Consider the following 16,000-nt stretch of genomic DNA (forward strand, 5'->3'; position numbering starts at 1 on the left):
TAACTCAGGAGCTCCCCTCTGCCTCAGACTGTAGCACAGAACTGACAACCTCCACCTCAGTACAGATAGCACAGACCTTCCCCACTGCTGTCTTGCTTTGCTCCACAAAGAGAGAGAAAGCCAGGCTGTCGCAGATTATCTGAAGGGAGATAAATGCTCCTGGATTGTAGGCCCCAGATGTAGTACTGGCTTTTCCCCAAGTCTTTCTGTGCCCCCTTTTTAATAGATACAGCCAGTTTCTGAAGGAGCTGGGTGCAGAGTTGCCCTCAGTCGCTCTGTCTCTTGCCAAGGGCTCTGCTTCCACGCTGGGTCTCGAAAATTATGGGAATTGAGGATCCTTCTGCTCAGTGTGAGCTGTCTCCTAAATTGCCAAGGTCCTGTTGCTCAGAGTTGATTCACAAGAGCTGATAGAAGTGGCATTCATGTCGCTCTGTAATGTTACCACTCATGTAGATTTTAGGTGACAAAATTCCTGTGACTCACAAATCACAGTGACGGTTGTTAGAAACTCCCGAGATGTGTCAGTTGCTAAAGCTTGAGAAGGTTATTCACTGTGATTTACCTTCTCAGGCTCCAAACATGGTGCAGTTCCAGAAAAAGCCACAGTATTTTAAATACATAGTTTTTCTGGAATGTTCTTTGTGTGTAAGCAAGTTGTAATTCCCTTTGCAGTTCAGAATGAAAATGCACTGACTGCCCTAAAAAGTTTGTACTGCCACTTCGTATGCTGTGTGCTTAAACAGCAGCTTTAATCCCACAATGGGGCTTGTCCGTTTTCTGTCACAAGGACTGTAATTACATTAAAATAGTAAAACACCAAAGCATGATATACTGCATACATTTAAAAACAAAAGTAGAAACTGTTGTTAACATATCAGGAAAAATATGAACCTAAATGCCAAGAAACCAGATGCTACCTAATTTGACAGGGATCCCTCAATTGTATATGTAACTGTAGATCTCTGTAACTGAAGTTATTATTGTTACTGTTATCTTGCTGCCCGTACTATTTTAGTACCCACACAGCCTATGTAAGAAGGGTTTTGCAGCTGCGAAGTAGGCACATCTTTTCAACAGAGAATTTACATTAGAGGCAAATTAGTTTCCGTGGAATAGAAAATCTAACCTTAAATGAAGCTAGCTGCTTCTCCTTTTTTTTAAAGTTTAGCTTCTCGCTTTTTAGTTTATGCATATTCAAAAGATCCATCCAGTTCCAGCATTTTTTAATTTCAGATATATCTCTGTCAAGTTGTAAAATAAAAAGCAAAGCATCAAACTGTGCATTTGAAAACTAAAATTAAGCTTGTCTTGCATTTTACAGTTAGATCTAACTGATCTAATTATGCTGGGATTTATCTCAAAGATGTTTTACCAGACTTCACTGAGCTATTAGCCCTTCTCCATCCTAGAAATTTGAATCCGTGCTAGACATAGAATTATAGCTTAAGATAAACAGATTATCCTTGTAATATGTCTCCTACTTAACAAAATAGCAGTGTCTCATATGTAAATGCAATCTAAAATGTAACATCCAGCAAAGGTCATTAGAGAGATGCAACTTTAAATCAAGAAATGTTATTATTCAGCTAAAAATGCAATAAAAATAAAATAAAATAAAACAAAACACTGGTGCCCTAACGGTACAAGCTGAATATATAAACTTTCACTACTAAATTCTTACAAAGACTACTTTTTCAATGGTTTCAACAATCTCTTTTTACAATGAGATTACTTAGAAATGGATTATTAAACAGTATTATCTGCAGCTTCCAGATGGAGAAAATGAGACTTTTCTTCATAGTTGTTATGTGTCGAGTCTCAAACAACAATGATGTAAAAGGGCCGGGATTAGCAGAGAGGAGTTCTATAGAAATGATGCCCTTGTCATTTATCCTGCACTCATCAGCATGATAAATAGTTACCTGCCAAGTTCAGGATGCCACAAAGCCTTATGAAATGGGTTGATGATATCGGTGAGATTCTCAGGATGATGATCTGGTTTCTTCAAATCCAGAGTCCAGATTTCACCCTAAGTATGAAGAGCTTTGTATTTTACACTAAGTAGCTATTTTAGTTTAGCATCCCTCATGAACAGGTTTCTGGAAAAGGACCAAATGGCACTTTCAGTTTTTAAGCAGGCTTTACCCTTCAAACTCGTCAGGAACTCCATGAAAACCAGCAGTAATATACAGTCCGAGTTAGACAATTCTAACTGGTTTTCTGAGGAAAAGGTGTTTCCATGCTCATTACTGTACACAGAGATCTCAAAGATAAGGCCATTCCTATGGCCCATGAAAGTGAGCAGCCAGGAAGCCCCAGCTGAGGAAACGGCTGCTGATGTATGTATAACCATGTGTCAATACAGGGGCTGAACACAGTTCTTTGAAATCAGCACCGCTGTAACTGAACTAGAATGGCAATCTTGATATAAGCAAAGAAAGCATAATCACATAAAAAAAGTTTTTCTTTCAATTATATAGATAAAATATTTCTTCTGAAATAAAGGTTTGTATCAGGAAGACACACAATCATGATCCGGTGATGACAGAAGTAGTCGGGAAGAGGTGTCCTGAATTACAGGTTGATTCAACCCCAGCCAAGAGGCCACAGCAACTGGGCATCAGAACAGCTCTACTCAGGAAAAAGACCTTCAAAAGTGCTGAAAGCAGCACACAGTGAGAGCATTAACAATTGAAATTGCCTTCAGCTAAACTACTGTTTAGTGCTGTGTTGGCTTTTCGTAGAGTCATCATGTTCACTGTTTGTTTACAATTCATTTTGTTTTTCAAGCGATGATACAGTATTGCACTTAATGAATATGCCAAAATCCTGCTGCCAGGAATTGGCTTTAGCTCAGCCGAGCAAGCAGAATTCAAACAAGCATAAACACATGGGCTCAAGAAATTATTATTTTTTTTTATTTTATTTTATTTTTTATTTTTTTTTTGCAGAGGAGTAGAGGTTTTTTTGTGAATAAAGCTGTTTTGAGAATACAAACCAAACTTTATGGACACTATGTTGTCCAATTTTTATGCCAGCTGCTCACTGATACATAGCTGATTATTTTTATCAGTATTACCTATAGGTTATCCTCCAGCTAATTAAATTGCAAATAGCTTTTCCTTCCCATGGTTAATCACTGTGCAGCAACTGCAAAGGCCTACAGGCCACTGACACTGGTCTTTTGTACTCTCGAGCTGCAAGGAAGACTGTCTAAATTAAACATAAAGGCTGTTGGCTGAATTTATAACATTTCAGTTGCTCATTAACAAAGCACTCTTTTGAAGCCGCTGATTAAAAACTTTCTTCAGGGAATATTATAGTATTCTGTCTGCATGCAGTTCTTTTTCTCATAGGTATTTATGCACTGAAATAAGAAAGAGGGACCTGTCGTTAAGCACCAAACAACTCATACCTGACTTCTGAAGGCTTTTGTCAGAAAGATAGATGGAAGGAGTTTGGATAGTTCATAACAACACTTTTTCAAGAACATGGCAAGCAAAAAATTCAGCCTGATGCATTATGTCAATAGGAAATTCCAGTGGGTGAGTTCATCTGATTTAGCAAACCAGATGGGTTTCTCCTTGCCTTTTAGCAGGCTCGCTACAGAACAAGGATCTCAGAAATTATTCCTTTTTTTATTGCTTTTGTTGGCATTCTATAAAAGTGTCATTTCCATACCTTACTTTAACAATAACCACATATAGGTTTCATATCATTATTCTGATTTGGTGATAGATGAATTCCCAAACCTCAACATTTATTTCAACCTTTTGCTCATTTTAAGGAAAAGTCATTTTAGCGCATTTTTTTTCCAGAAAATAATTTAAAAGTCACCCAAGTCTAGCATAACTCACTAGAAATTAACACAGTTAGTGAAAAATTAAATAAATGCAATTACTGAAAATATTAGAATTTGGCACCTGATCAGGCAGCCAAAGCAGCCACTCTTCTTTGATTCTGTGATCCATGCTTCCTCTGCTCAGACATTGTTCAGGCAGCAATGCTGTGAGCAGCTTTTCTTAACGATCTATGGAAGGCAAGTATAGATTTTCCATTACATAAAAAACGCTGTGAATGCTACTCAGCACAGCTTATAATACAGTAAGTATACAGTTACATGCTATTCTAACATCCAGATAACCGAGTTTTCTCTTTTAACTCCTTCCTTAAACCCAGTTTTCTCTCTCTCTTATCCCTATCATCTCAGTAATGCTTAAGAAAGGGACAGGAAACACACACTACTACCATGTAGTTTAATACCGACATTAACACAGTCCAAGTACAGACTTACCCAAAATAGTAATTGATCCAGAGCAGTTTTTACTCAGCTACACGGCTCCTTGTTGCAGTTTAACTGTGGAAGCAATGTATATAAGCATTCAGCTTTACAGCTCTGCCCAGCTGCTCAGTCAGTTTTATTGCCTGCACTGATTGCCATGATGCCGTAAGACTCCTCAGGATCCGTGATGCTGTTGCCAACTGGCCAAATTTGAGTCCTGGCTCATCGCTGTGTGCTGTAGGCCTGGCCTGTGCTCAGGTATTCAGGTGCTATCACCCATCACACCCAGCTCCAGCTGTATAAAAATATTAGTTCTCTGCACTCGCTCAATAGTCAGAGAAAGAAAACAGGCACCTCCAAACTGTGGGTTTGTTTTGGGGCACACTAAAGATACTCAACTTGTAGGCAGCTACCTTCAGGCAAAACAAATCTTATCCTGAGCTTCAGGCTAGTAGCTCATCCCAGGCTTCCCTTATCGAAAGATCAGATCCATATATATATCATTAAATTATTAGAGGATATTATCATCATATTTACTCAAGGGCACAAGTTGAACATACATTCTCCAGCATTTTAATGCAACAACTTGGAAATTCTGCAGCATCTTTACTTAAATTTAAATACTGAGTTCTTGTCATTAATTAAAGACAACTGAAGCAATCACTGGAGTATCCTTGTATTATCTATCTTTATACTACAATAAATTAATTTTTCGATGCTTGCACATGTTCAGGGTTCAAGACTCTGTGGCAACTGCGTTTTGTGTTGATTTTCGTATAACAAATAACCATACTGTAGAAGTTACCAAGGGAAAAGAGAGGGCTGCTAATAGATGGCTGGCAAAGAGAAAGTTGGGGATTTTATAATCTGAGAAGCCAGCAGAAAGTGTTTGGGAATGTGGGATAACATTGTTTGGATAACTCTGCTCACGGAAGCAGCTAACTTGATGAAGTTGATATTTAAACCTTTACATCTCAAGTTAACAATCTGATTGCACCAAGCTTAGTGGTGCATATCATCGAAAATCTTTTGTCAGACTGATTTCAGATTTACTGGCCTTTATTTATAGTTTTCTGAAGAAAACAGTTTCTGGGGCTTCTTAAACCCACTGTGCTCTATGTCCCAGATTGTTGCCTTTCTCAAATCCTATTATAGTCCATTATAGACCATTTTTTGTGGGAGACAGCTGCTTATGCTGATCATTTTCTTCCCTACCACTTGTCTACATTTTTCTACTGACTTCCAGATGTTTTGCAGCTCGTGCAGAACAGTAACTCCAAGCAGGCTGCCAAACATCTACTAATCCCAGATATTGTGCATGCACAGGTTTTCTCTGTATTTGATGTGCACTGCGATTGTTCTCCTTCACAAAGCGATGCAGTTCAAGCCACATATGCTCAGAAAATCATCAGGTTTGCAGTGCAAGAATTTCAGTGCGTACACAGTAATGAGCTGGCCTGTAGAAAAGCAGTAAGTCCAGAACACATTCAAATGTATGCACATCCATAAAGATCCATTATACCTTTAACACATTTGCTTCCACATTTGCCCCTAGAACTTCAGATACTGACTGGGAGGCATGAGAGTACCCATGTGCCTCTGGAATATCTATTTTCCTTGAAAATCCCAGTTAAGTAAGTATATAAGGAGGAACTGAGTTAATATGAGAGGCTTAAGAGACCTAGCTAAGAGGCATTTTCAAACACAGTGTGGTCTTCATGCCAAATGAGCTGCAGTATGTCAAATGAAAGGTTTGGAATAAGAATCCAAGTCACAACTACTAAGTAGATTCAACATAATTATGGGATGGGCAGTTCCTCCCTAGCTGGCTGCAGTTCTTGCATTGATGGTATTGCATAGTGGGTGCACTACTTCAACCATTAGCCGTAATCTCACATGTTTCTGACTATCGCTGTCAGTCATCCCACTGGTCTGTTAATGTGGGCAGATATATTTTTTGTAGTCTACGTAATGTATTTGTTTTATCATGAAACATTTTTCAGTGGTCTGAAAAAACAGGATATTGTTCAAGATGGAAGGATGTATGGTATTATTTTTAAGAATAATCAGCTGCACAGGAAGGTTGTGGAGTGTTCCTTATTGGTAAGCAGTATGCCCTTCAGAAAAGCATCTCAGGGTAGCCCTGCATCATAAATGGAACAAGCCAGTGCTGTCACGCTGTTGTAAAATAAGCAGACATTACTGTGGGATGTATAAACAGCTCTATAAAAGATACATTGTGCAAGGTTCTTTTCAAATTAGCACTGATAAGACCTCAGCTGAAGTAGAGCATGCATGTTTGGCCACCTCACTTGAAGAAACACCAATAAGGAAACAAGGGTAGAGTCATGTCATTTTCAGAAGTACAAAAAATGTAACCCATGAGGTAAGATTGAAAGAATTTGTTTGTTTAGTCTAGCAATGAGAGGACTGAGGGAAGACATGATATCAATTCTCAAACACATAAAAAGTACTGCACAGATACTAACTGTTCTCCATATCTACTGATATGGCAAGAAGTACTAGCCTTAAGTTACAACCTGAAGATGTAAGTTATATTTTACAAAAAGGTTTTGAACTGTAAGGAATGTTATGCAACAGCTCGCTGTGGAGAGGTTTGAAGAATCAGCATGACTGCCAATTTTCAAGGGCAGGTTGAACAAATATCTGCCAGGAGCTGATTAGATAGAGCAGATTCTGCTCTGATGCAAGAAGATGAACTGGAAAACCCTTTCAGATATTTTTTTAAAAATCATGTCTAGAGATGCAACTCCATTGTCTTGATTACTAAACTGGCATGAAGAAGGAAGAAAAATGCACCAGTGTCACCTCTCCAAGTTTTCTTAAGTCATGCCAAGTTTGGGGTTTGTTTGTTTGTTTGTTTGTTTGTTTGTTTGTTTGTTTTCCCCTACTTGTTAAATTTCAGTCTTGTTTTATCTAGAATGAAGGTATCTGTGGTAGAAGAACAGTACAGCACATAGGAAACTGGAAAATTATTTTTATTAAGGTTGCTCTATTTTGTGTTTTGTAAATACTTTTAAAACTTAAATCATGTGAGCAGCTGGGATAAAAGAACCCTTTGACTTGTAACTGCTGGTTTTGTTTAAATGACAGGAACAGCAGGGATAAGAGAAGAACCCTTTCTTTAGCTTTATCTGTGCTGGAGAACTTCTCTTGCAGTTGCTCTGTAAACCACGGGTTTGTCTCGGTCTTTTTACACTGACGTTCTAAACTCCCCAAAGTTCTCCTAGGGACCTGGGCACACGGACACCAGGATTTGGTGTCCTTTCATCTTGGCTTGAAAACCTGCTCATGATCAAACCTCTCAATTTCAACTCTAAAGAAACTTACTCCTACCTTTGTAGAGGTCCTGGTGAAATGAGGGGAAATCCCACTTGCAATTGCCAGTATTTCTATGATTAAACATAAATAGCGCAGTTAAACGTTAGCAAGAGAACGCCAGTCCCTCACTTCATTTACTACAAAGGAGCAAGTCACTTGTTCTGTATCTACCCCAAAACCCATAAAAATTGTTGCTTCTAAAAGCCTCCATCCCAGGAAGCATGAAGCTTAGAAGCAATCTTCTTATTTTCCATTTTAAAGGTATTTTTTTCTTCTGCTTATGTATGTACTTTTAACTATTGTGTTTTATTAATTAACACCATTATTTTGTTATCTGACTCCAAAAGCATTTGCTGTGGAAGAAGCTTGCTGCCGTGGAGCACTGTGAGTCATTTATCATTTTGTAGGTTTTTTTGGAAGAAAAAATATCTATACCAAAATATTTAAAGAAGCATCAGTCATTTCCCATGTTATACATAACATACATGACAATTACATCCTCTTTGAAAAAGACAATGATGCTAATAATTACCTTGAAATAAAAACTTTGTTACCTTCATAGAATTTACATCACCAGTAAACCACCATCAACAATTATTTATGCATTTTTAGTAACGATTGTGCAGTTCTCCTCTAGTTTTGCCAAAACAAAAAGACTCATTTCAGATGCGTGTATTTTCCATTGACATCTATGCTTGCTTTTCCTTCATGTACTCAGCGAACCACCTGTGTTGACTGATGTCTGAGAAATCAAGTTCACTCCCAGAGTAATTCCATTGTAGTCCATTTAGTTGCAGCGAGGACCAATTTGACCCATGGAGCTCAGTTTATTGTAGAAGGTCACGCAGCCTGTCAGTATCTCAGACAGGATTTAAATAGAGGATCCTCCTGAATCCTGATTCAAATGAGCCTTTTTTGACATCATCATCGTGTCTACACATTCGGAGCGACATTTGGTCAAATGCCACTCGGAGCGTTGCTCATCTGTTGGCATACCAAAAAGTGACCTTCACGGCTGCAGTCACATGTCCTCATTCTTGATTGCAATTTATTTATAACTCTCTCCTCGATGCAGTGCCAAGTGTTAGAACCAGAGTGGATTTCCTTTCCCTCTCCCTCTGGGGAGCTGTGGATGAAGAAGAGGTCTCAGACTCGTTTCAGGAGGGCGGTCGCAGGTACTGGGGTCAGCCTGGGAACCCAGCAGTTTGCATTAGTGCCAGAGCAGCAGCTGGAGGCAGGTTCCTGTAGCACATCACACACCTGCATGGAGTGTGTCACGGAGGTACCCCGTAGGTTAATTTAAGGAACAACAGGGCCCAAAACAACTTTTATTAGACCGGTGAGGAACAGGGTTTTAGCACTCCAAAAGTGACTTAAATAAAGGTTCGGATATCAGCTGAGGAAAATTATTTAAGGGGCAGCAACTAACACAACAGGCGGTCCACAGTGTGCATGCACGTGGCTTCACTCAAAACAATGCCGGAGCCATCCCCGAGTCCCGGAGAAGTACACACTTGCCTAAACACGGTGCAGGATTATTTTTAAAGAGATACACGTACTCGCAGTGAGTACGGAAAGTGTACACTCGCGATTCCACGAGGGTAAATTTATAATACACTCGCAATCCTGCGAGGGTTAATTTACTTACACGTGCAAGTGTGCACGGAATCCTACACGTGCTTATGCGGAAGCACGGGAGGAAAATACACTCGCGATTGTGCGAGGGCCTCTCGGCGGCCACTCGCGATTGTGTGAGGAAATAATTTAAAGTACGTGTGCAAATGTGCACGGAAAGTTACACGTGCATATGTGCACGGGAGGAAAATACACCCGCGATTCTGCGAGGATTAATTTTACACGCGTTCATATGGAGCACGGAAAGTTATACGTGCATATGTGCACGAAAAGTATAGATATACTCGCAATCCTGTGAGAAGTTTTACTCACAGCCGTGGCGGCGAGGCAAGCGCAGTCCCCATCCCGGGGAGGGGGGCTCTCGGCGGCAGCATCTTGCTCCGACAATGGGCGGAGTCTCGACGAGAATCCCGTTTTTATACTGGCTGATCAGATCTGACTGTAGGCATTCCAGAAGCTTCTCTGCACCCCCACACTGTCTGTGGGTGCCCCTGAAGCCTCCAAACATCCCCCACGCTGGGCACGGCTCAGTGTGCCTGGCACTCCCTTCTCCTAATGGCCCTGGCCAGGGTGCTCTGGGCCAAACAAAAGAAGCTGTTAGCCTCAGCTAGCAGAGAAAGTGGGAGATGTGCCCACTCCTTCCATACTGAAGGAGGGAGGGGGAGAGAAGGGGGGGGGGTTGCATTCTGCTACAGAGTGTCAACAGTTACAATAATATTTCCATTATGAAAGATCCTCACTGAGTGCAGTGGTTTGGACTATGGGATTTCCTGAAGCTCCTAGCCCTGTATTTCTGTGATGCTTGTATAATAAGGCCACAAAAACTATTTGTGCAGGCAAGGAAAATAATGGTCAGTGATTCTGAATATTTACAAGCAATCTGGAGCGAGCTCTGACTTACCTCATCATTATACACCTCCTTTCTTCTTCACGACTATTTCCCTGTAGTTGCTTTACATGACTTTAAAAGTTATTACTTTTTCTTGTTTTTCATTTCGCAATGTATTTTTTCATTGTAATCTAAAAACTAATTTATTTTAAATTATGCAAAAGTTCTCGGTTACAATACCACCAGTATTATCTAATTTTAACCAGGTGTCTTATGAAACCATACTCTGTGCCTTTGTGTCAAAGCAATCAGCCAACTTCAATGATATTTGAAAGAAGGGAAGAAATTTCGAGGGCTTTCTGAGGTTTAGGAAATCTTAGAGCATTCCCTGGTTTCTTAATTAAGGTGAACAACTCAGCTGCATCCCAGTTCACACTGTGAAGAAACCTGGTATGCACCTGTCCTTTTCCCTGTAGCCTTGTTTTCACAGAAAGTAAATATTAAAAAATTGCGCTTGATGGGATCTAAATGATGCTCCAAAAGCATCTGTTCCAGTCAATCAAGGGACTAAGGCCACAGAGCATGTCATAGTACACCCCTGAAGTAAGCCTAAACCAGACCAAAGTAATTAGGTTCCTATATTTTTCTTTAACGTTAGTATCTGGATATACGAAGGAGACTCAAATTAGTTGCCTGAGTATGAGAAAAGTAGGTGGAACATGGCAGCATGTATTACCTTAGTATGAGTCAGCTGGCAGTGGGCATGAGCACTTGCTGGCCTGTCTGCCTGCACACATGACTCACTGGATTAACCTCAGCACGAGCTGCCTCTTGCCCAAACAGATGACACAGAAGGCATGGAGAGGAGTGGGCTCGGATTATTGCTCTGAGAGGGTGAAACTACAGAGCAGTGAACAGAAGTGATCAGGACACTAAGTCTGCTTAGTTTCATTCTTTCTGAAGGAGCCCATTTATATATGATTGTAGTTTCTATGTGGCTTTGTCTTTCCATATGTGCTCTGAAAGTACATGAGTAAACAGTGGCCCCAGTTCTTCCACAACCATCCCTGTTTTTATTCTGCATTGTTGTCAGAGGTATTACAACAACTTTAAACTCAAAAAATGAGACAGACAGTGAATTCAAAGGAATTGTCCTAATCTAAGGATCTCCCAGTGGGTATGTCACTGTTTAGCAGGAAATAAACGTCTATGAACCTCCAACATTGTCTGTGTGTAAGACTTCAAAGGTGTTATGTTCAAACATGAGAAGGAAGAGTCAGTTTTTACACTCTGCAGCTTTATGGGCAACTCCCATAAAGCACACAGAATAAATAGTTGGACTGACCTGTCACACTCTCATGATCAGCTCATCTCTGTATTGGTGCGCCCCAAAATCATCCTGAGAACAACCTATTTGGGACACTTCTGGTGATAACTCATGCCTGTGCACCCTTTCAGGATCCTCTTTGGGCAGTCTAAATATTCCTTCTGCAGATGTGTGCAGTCGGGAACATCCCCAGCCAGCATATTTCCACCACAAACTACTTCAGGGTATATTCTTCCGTGCTTTCATACCTCTTTCCCTTTCTACACGCTTGCACCTTGTCCCTCTCTGAGCACTTTGCAGTACTTTCAGCATAGTAGCCCTCTCATTTTGCAGGCTGACCGTACGCCAAACAAGTAAGCTGTGTCTGGGCAGGATGAATTTTCCTCCTGCATTCCAGTGGACTCACAACGGGCACTCCCTGCTGAAGGGTTTTGTTCACAGCCATGAAGGCAGCCAGACCATCTTACAGACCTGCTGAGACCCAGCCCTGGGCTTGTAAGATGACACGTATCTGCCTCACAGTAACCCACTTGGCCCTGTGGTGAATAAAATCACAGAGCTAGGACCAAATACTTCTTAGAGCCACAAAAAGATGAAACCACAGAGATATAAATGGCATGAGAATAAGGTTCATAACATATACAGACAGCAATCTGGTTATATCAGAAATTAAACTAGAGGGTATAGTTAAGATCATAGCAACTGCCAGTGTTCACATCCAAGCCATAGCACTATCCATTAGCAATGGTGCCTTAAATAAAAGATGGTCATAAACTTGATCCATTTTAGTATAACTCTAAAATGTTAGAGGGACACTTTTCAGTAATGCATTTAGACAGAAAGAGTTTCTCATTATCTTGTCTGCAATGAAAGCAACACAATGTTCTACAAATTTTAATTTGCAACTAAAAGTCAAGACACTCATAACAACCTAACTGTCTTAGGAGCTATCATACATATTATTTTTTTTTTCTCCTTTGTACATCCAGAATATCTTTTTCCTGTTTATTAAACCTGTCACAGTATCTCATGCCCAATTACAAATTCAATTGCCAAAGGGCAAAGATTTTTTGTTCTGCACAGTGCCACTCACAAAGGAATATGATCAGGCCCTTTAGATGCTGTAATTGAATCTCCTAAATAAATTTTAATGACAGTAATTTTGTAAAATGTTATGCAATATTACATTATCAGGTACTGACTGTGACAGCATCATCTCATGGTAGTGCTTGCTCATAAGGGCACTGCCAAGCTTCACTGATTTTGCAAACAAAGGTAACAACTTTAATTTCCCCCGAGATCCATGGTTAAATCTCAAAACCAGGTGTTGTCTAAGGCTAGATGAGTTTCAGTAAACTGGAACACATGGGTCTGCACATTGCCACACTTTAACAACCACTAATTCTCTAGCAAAGTTGGTACCTGAGTTTTGGCTCATGCCAACTGGCATTCTAGTGCCCATGCGTGTGTCAGGGACCAGCATGAGCCAGGGGAGACGTCTGGCAGCAGTTTCCATGCAGCACCTGCTCTTCAGGGCTGGGAATGTATGAAAATAGATGCGCTGCACAATTTGGTGGTCGGGCTGGAGAACACTCCTGGCCCCTTACTAGCATAACACAGCCAAATGTTTCTGCAGTGGTGTCAGTTTATTGCCTCCCCCAGTTTTGTCCCCTAGCTTAAAGAAATACCAACCTAGGCATCAGAGAGTATTTCACATAATATTTAGAAGCACATTCTAGTTTGTTTTAACCGTAGTTCTTAAGTTCCTTCTCTGCAGCCCCAAAGACTGTCAAATTCTTTATCATGTAAGAGGTTTGGATTTGTAATGGTAAACATGACATTACAGTCCTTTCATTAAGTATTGTATATTCATGATATACTAATTTTGTAACTAAGGCAATTTAATGTTTTGATTAAACATTACTGTGAAGCATTTCAAACCTATATATATATATATCTAAATATATTATAATAGCTGGTTGCATAACCCTCTTTCACAGGGTAACTTAGCATCCAAGATGATTTGAAACTCTGCTTGCCTCTGCCTGCAACAGGTGCCAAATAACTTCTCTGCCTTAACTTCTCTCCAAAACAGTGTAGATACCATCAGGGTGGTTTCCTCTCCACACCACAGTTAGAGGGCTGGGTTGGGTTTTTGATTACATCCCGATATGGGCCAATATTATCAAAAAGACTTCTACTAGGGTAGTAAAATTTATTTTGGTGAAAAATTTATATTCTAGTAAAAATTTCAATGTAGCTAATATTAGAGTGGTGAAAAACTTCTTTGCTAAGATAGTTTATTTCACTTAGAGATCCAGCACAAACTCTTCCAAAAACTCTGGGGGTTTTTTGTTTGTTTGTTTTTTCTGTGATAAACTGTATCTGCATTATAACAGTAAACATTGCCTAGTACACAGCAAGACTAAGACTAAAGAGATTTTGGACTATGACTGGATATTCTAAGATGGAGCAAGAGATGGTACAACATTTTTTAGCTTGTTATCTAGGAGGATTTCTAATAAAGTTAAACCAGCTCAGTTGTAAAGCTATAAAAATTTTAACTATCAGAAATGTCATTTTTTCCTACTTTAGATCGTGCTCAAGACAATGAGTATCTTGCTCTGACACAGCTTATGTCAACCAACTCAAGTAAAATTCGTGAAAAATATATTAATTCTACACTTTAGAGATCTAAACAAAATACTGTCAAAGTTTGGTTGCACAGGAGGTTAAACACTTCATCAAGAAAAGTTTTATAATCAAGTTAGTTGAGCTGTCGGGTCCATGAATAATGCATACGCTGTCTCCAAGGGAAAGACACCACTGCGGATACAATTCATGAAATACTAACTGTGCGATTCTAATTAAGATATAGGTTGTTACATTAAGCAGATTAAGCTACATTAAGGACCTTATCCTTCCAAGTGACTAATGAAATGGTATATCCCAAAAACTTCTTCAATAAAAAATGATTCTGTTCCAGCTGTTAAATTTCACTGTGAGAAAATAAAATGCACTATGATTATGGTTCTGTGGCCCCCAAATAACCCCACTTTGTTATTCCTCCGTATCTGTGCCTCTCTGCAGTACAAAGAAGTTCCCAAATCTTTTTCATTTCCATATGTAGTGGACAATATATACAGACAGTATGAGTAGTAAAAATGCCAGGAATGCATGCCACTGAAGAAAATACAATTATTAAAACTCCCTTTCTTAGGACTAGGTGCCAAGCAAAAAACTCTTACCTAATGCACAGATGGCTGGAACCTTCCCATCTGTTAGGAACTTCTGGCCTCCAGCTCCTGCAGGATCCTAACGTCAGTCCTCTAAGCACATTAGCACGCCTGGGCTGTACTATGAGTCAGAGAGGTCTCTGTTCTGGGTTTACACAACTGTATGAGCACAGATGTCCCACTGGGACTTTTCCCCAGTTTAAATGCATTTGTGTGCATCAGACATTGAATGATCAAAACCTACCGAAGTGACAGGACTAGACTGAGATCTTAGTTGGCTCATGGGAATACTGAGACAGGAAACTAATTTAAAATTCTGGTTCTGTTGAAGGGCAATTTTGAAGCTGAACTTTTTCATGTTGTGCACACTGGTGTGGCAGAGTAGGTAACAGGTGCTGATATAAACTTCCAGCAGTGTCCAAAATTACACGAACAACCACATAATTCTTCACTAGTTGTTATACCAGAAAAGAGATGTTCGCCTTTTGAACTGAAAACTGCATGCTGCACAGACACCAGCTGTCTTTACTTTCAGCCTCCAAATGTTGACGTGTATATTTGTAGTACAGACAAAATACATTTACTAAAGCAAAGCCTCCCGAACTGTGGCTTTTGCAGCACTGGTAACATAAAAACTAGTTGCAAATGACACGTGGAGGCAGGTCGGCCTACCAGAAGATACTCAGATGAAGTGTAGGATGAGCATCCTAAATCTGCTATTATTGGCAATCAGCTACTACCAGCTTGGAGGCACTGACCTTGTTGCTCGCACAAATTTCTATACATAGGCACTAATTATTACTAACTACTAATGGGCATTGATCAGAGCTATAGAGAGAAGCCACATCAACTAACTCATTTAGTAGGTCTTAGATTCCATAAAATAACAGTAAAAATAACTTAAATCAATCGCTGTAGATTTGTGTTTAATAACATATGAGTAAAAATAATTGCAACTACAAGCCCAGTTTAGCATTAGACATACTGATAGTGATGAAATGATCAGGAAATGTCAGGTGAAAAGAGCCAGAAGAAAGAAATAAATCAGGATTTTCCGCTGGCAAAGGTCAGCAAATTTGCCTCACCATAAGCAAACAATACATACCTGTCTTCTTCGTACAGAACAAGATAATTTGGTGGCAGTATCCTTCCTCTACCTCACAGACACTAAGAGAATGACAGATGAACGATAAGAAGAGTAAGGCTCATGTTCCTAGCCTTCAGAACCTTAGCCTCTGAACACAGGTAAGATTTCTTCACTAGTAAACTGGACATCAGTTCCTGATCTTCAAGATAAAATGTACATGAATGTGTTAGGGGAGGTCCAAATAGTCCTAGATTTCATATTG

The 16,000-nt window shown here is 39.8% G+C and overlaps 1 long non-coding RNA gene across 2 annotated transcripts; it reads right to left on the reverse strand.

The window, feature by feature from the left end:
• Positions 1-1,921: 1,921 nt before the first annotated feature.
• On the reverse strand, positions 1,922-4,430 carry LOC110363861 (uncharacterized). Of its 2 annotated transcripts, none has more exons than XR_010469625.1 (3): positions 4,295-4,430; positions 3,924-4,030; positions 1,922-2,099 (listed from the first exon to the last, which is right to left on the reverse strand). It is a non-coding gene; the product is annotated as an uncharacterized LOC110363861 (long non-coding RNA). The 2 variants fall into 2 exon arrangements; XR_010469626.1 differs by having other exon boundaries at positions 1,923-2,029.
• Between the last annotated feature and the right edge of the window lie 11,570 nt (positions 4,431-16,000).

The sequence above is a fragment of the Columba livia genome, chromosome 1, assembly GCF_036013475.1.
Source record: "Columba livia isolate bColLiv1 breed racing homer chromosome 1, bColLiv1.pat.W.v2, whole genome shotgun sequence".
NCBI lineage: Eukaryota > Metazoa > Chordata > Aves > Columbiformes > Columbidae > Columba > Columba livia.